Here is a 5000-nt window from a genome sequence, read left to right as displayed (position 1 = left end):
CCTTCCTTCCTCTTACTCCCTCTCTCTCCTTTCTCCCTCTTACTCCCCTTCTCTCCTTTCTCCCTCTTACTAGTTCTCTTTCCTTTCTCCCTCTTACTCGCTCTCTCTCCTCCTCTCTCTCACTGCCCCTCTTTCTTTTCTCCCTCTTACTCCCTCTCGCTCCTTCCTCCCTCTTACTCCCCTCCCTCCTTCCTCCTTCTAACCCTCACTCTCCTCCTCCTCCCTCCTATCACTTACCTCTTCGTCCCACACTGGTCTTACATATACATACATTCACTTGATATTTTTACAGTGTGAATGTCTTTGCCTGTGAAGCCTAGTGATTCAGCGAGTTGCTTTTGTTTTATTTTTGTTTACTTTTGACTAGTTTATTCCTTCTCTCACTTTCTCAAATTCTCCGATTTATTACCATCACCTGATCCGACTCTTCATTATTATTCCCGGCGAGCACGTGGTCTAGTTCCATCAGCTGATCCAATGTTTACTTCAATCAGCTGACACACGTGGGAGATGATTGGTGAATCGCCTATCGAAACGGACCAATCACAGCCAAGGAGACTCTCGGAGCGGTAGGAGAGGAGACAATTATCAAACCAATCAACTGCATTTGCTTACTCACTCAAGCAGAAAGACCAACGCAAATAAGAGAGAGAGAGAATTAAGAAAACAAAAAAGAGAAAGAAAAAAAAGTGATCGTTTTTTTTCCATCTCATCATCCCGACACTCAAGAATTATTGATTTGTCTCGTGTTTCTTCTTCCTACGCATCATCTTCATAATTAGTTTTATTCTTCTTTCTTTTTTCTTCCCTTGACCTCTTCTCACCTTCTTTTCTGCCAAGCACCTGTTTTCAATTAGGTATTCTGTTTTCTCCCTTGTTGTAAAAATCCTCTTTCGTTTTTGCATTTTTGATGCGGATGTTATACTGATTAACTTTATTGTCATGTCATGTTATAATCATTTCGACTCTTTTATACTTTATAATAACGACAATGAGGATGATGAAGACAATAACAGCAACAATAATGATAACAATTACGGTATTATTTTCACTGCTAGTTATAATGATAGTAATAATGATAATTATACTAAGAGTACTTTTACCATTAATTATAATGAATATTGATAAACGCAAAGATAATAATGATTTTTTAAGAACATGATGTTTGTGATATATAACTGCGATAGCTATTATGCAATTATTATAATAATGGTAATCAGCATATTCAATGATAACAATAGTAACAACGAAAATTATGATAACGATTATCATGATTTTTATCCTGAAAATAACAACAAGGATAATAATAAAATGCGAATGATAACAATAAAAATAACAAATAACAATGATAAAAAATTACGATAATAACAGCAATAATGTTAATATATAGATATAGATATAGATATAGATATAGATATATATTACGACAGTAATACAATACAGCAACGCGTAACGGTACAGCGGAGTCAGCAGCTCGTGGGAAAAAAACACAAGCAAGGAAAACAAAATGACCTCTCTTTGCTCTTGGCTCTGCAGAAACCACTCTTTTTAGGTAATGAGGCTAAGAAGAGGCAGTGATTCTTCTTAAGCTTTTTAGAACCACGCCCCCCCCCCCTCCCCCTTCCCCCAGAAATATTCACCTCTAAATACGACAATGTGTACAATGTACTTTATTTATTGAGATTTTGTTATCTCACACTTACATGAGATACACACAGCATTACCAAACATCAAACTAAGCAATACAGGGAAAATAATAATAATAATAATAATAGCACACAAAACCACTCAATCAATATCCAAAAAAAGTAAATCTATTTTCTTTATCTTTTCGTGCTCACAGACCCCTTGAAACCCAACCATGGGCCTCGACGATGACCTATTTCTCCCAAGCGAATAATAAGCGATTAACTGCTTAGCGTACACGACGACCTTTCACAACGAGATGACGTCATCCCGGTTTGAAGGTTGGTCTATCACTGGGCTGATAAAAATAATGATATCAGTAATAATAATAACGGTGATAATGTTAATAGTAATACTGATAATAACAGTTCTAAAGATAATGGTAATAGTGATACTAATAATGATAACAATGAGAATGATCATAGCAATACTTACAGTATTAATGATGATAATGATAATGATGAGAAAACTAGTAGTAATGGTAATGATAATGATAAAGATTAATAATTATTATAATGTTAATGATAACAATAGCGATAATGATTATACGATGATAATTGTAGTGAAAATAATAATGATAATAATAATAACAATTCTAATAAAAATTCAGAGTGTGAAGTCAGAGAAGTTTGCGTCATATTGCTGGTGGTTCTGGCTTCCTTTTCTCTCTCTCTCTCTCTACCTTCCTCTGTCTTTCTCTCCTTCCTCTCTCTTACTCCCTCTCTCTCTTGATAATGATGAAAAGTTTATAATAACAGCAAAAGCAACGAATAACAATAATAAAAATAATAATAATAGTGATAATAATGGTAATAATAATAATAATGATAATAATAATAATGATAATAATAATAATAATAATAATGATAATAATAATAATAATAATAATGATAATAATGAAAATAATAATAATAAGGATAATAATAATAATAAGGAGAGTAATGATGATAATGATAATAATAATAAAAATGATAAGTAATAATAATAGTAGTAGTAATAATAATAATAATAATAATAACAATAATAATAATAATAATAATAATAATAATGATGATGATGATGATGATAATGATAATAGTGATGATAAAAATAATAGTAACAACATTAATAATAATGATAATAATGATGATAATAATAATAGTAATGGTAATGGTAATATTGATAATTATAATGATGATAATGATAATAATAATAATAATAATAATAATAATAATGGTAATATTGATAATAATAATAATAATAATTATAGTAATAAAAATAACAATAATGATAAAATCATCATCATCATTATCATAATAATAATAATGATAAAAATAATAGTAATAATAAAGATAATAATGATAATAATATTAATGATAATACCGATAATAATGATAATAGTAATAATAATAACGATAATAATAATAATAATAGTTATAATAATAACGATAATATTGATAATAATAATAATAATAATAATAATAATAATAATAATGGTAATACTGATAATAATAATGACAATAACAACAACAACAACAGTAATAATAATAATAATAATAATAATAATAATAACAATAATAATAATAATAATAATAATAATAATAATAGCGATAATAATAATGATAACGATAATAATGATAATAATAATAATAATAATAATAATAATAATAATAATAATAATAATAATGGTGATGATGATAATAATAATAATTATAATAATAACAATAATAATGATAATAGTGATAATAATAATGATAATGATAATACCACCACCAACAATAACATTGAGCATAAAAGAAAATAATTTTAAATAATAATAATAATGATAATAATAATAATAATAATGTTGATAATAATAATAATGATAATAATAATTGTATTTTTTCAATGATATCGGTAAAATATGATGAATATGATAACAATCATAATAATAAAGAATAATAATAATACTAATGACAATAGAAAATAATATGATAATGATAATGATATGAATAATGATTAAACCAATTTTGATGATGAGGATACTGATACCAAGACGAATACTGTTACTACTGATAATAATGACGATGAAAATAATGATCATAACAATAAAGTTAGTATCATAAAAGAAACATTTGATTGTGATGATGATAATGACAGTGTATATGGTAACGGCGTCATTATTTTCATTATTATCATTTCAGTTATTATTGTTATTATTACTGTTGTTATGAGTAATATTGTTTGCGTGTTATAAATGCAATTGTTCTTATCGTTTTATTATAATTATTGTGATTATTATCAGTTGTTATAATCATTATTCATCCTGTCCTATCACTGCCATATTAATCGCGTGTAACAGCTATAATTCTGGTGTAAATAAGAATAATATTTATCTCTAGCACGACCATCATTATGTCAACCATCCTCCTTATCTCTCTGTATGAACAGCCAAAAGCAGACCATCCTTCAAATTATCAACACACAATCGTCACTATCCCGAATCCCTACCAATCCGCCGCTCACCCTCATCCACAGCCCGGTCATCATCATCATTATCCCCCAAATAACCAATCTGTAATTGCCCGAACGACGATGCTGGAACGCGAAGTCTCTCGCCGCCTGCTCGCTCGCTGATAAATGCACCCGCGTCTGCCCCCGCTACCTACCTGCTCCGTTGTAAGGACCCTAGCTGGCTGAGATTAAAGAAAAAAAAGAGAAAAAAAAGGAGAAGGAATTAGGGGAGGTGGGAGGAGGGGGGGGGGAAGAGGAAGGGGGGGAGGGGAGGTAGGAAGGAGGAGGGAGAGGGGGAGGGGGGGTAAGGGATGGGGTTGGGTGTGGGGAGACTCCAGGGGGTATGAAAAAAAGAGAGAATGTTATAAAAAAAAGACTGCACGCTGCTATCAGAGCCGCTATACATCTCCGTCACTAATAACAGGTAATTCTTTCTCCCGCACATGGATATCTCTGGGCCGATCAAAGCGCTTCAATGCTATATAGCTATTCTATATGCCCAATTGCCATCGCTTGGCCGGGGCCGTGTGCGGGTAAGCCACGGACGGCGGCGGCAACGGTCGGTCTCGCGGCGTCTCGCTCTTTGCGGGATGCTGCGAGACGGGGGTGGGGGGAGAATGAGCGGGGATTTCTGTATTTTTTTTTTCCTTTCTTTTTTTTAGGGGGTGATTTTAGGGAAAAGTGGGGGGAGGAGGAGGGGGGTTGGGGTATTAGGGGAGGTGAGGAATGGTGGCTGTGGTGCACGTGGAGGGAGATGTGGCGGTATACTTACTGGGTGAGAAGTGGGTTTTATCATGAATTATGCGAGATAAGGGGAGACGTACGAGGCATAGATTTCTTGT

The sequence above is a fragment of the Penaeus chinensis genome, chromosome 27 (genome assembly GCF_019202785.1).
Source record: "Penaeus chinensis breed Huanghai No. 1 chromosome 27, ASM1920278v2, whole genome shotgun sequence".
Lineage (NCBI taxonomy): Eukaryota > Metazoa > Arthropoda > Malacostraca > Decapoda > Penaeidae > Penaeus > Penaeus chinensis.
Note: the sequence above shows the minus strand (reverse complement) of the source record.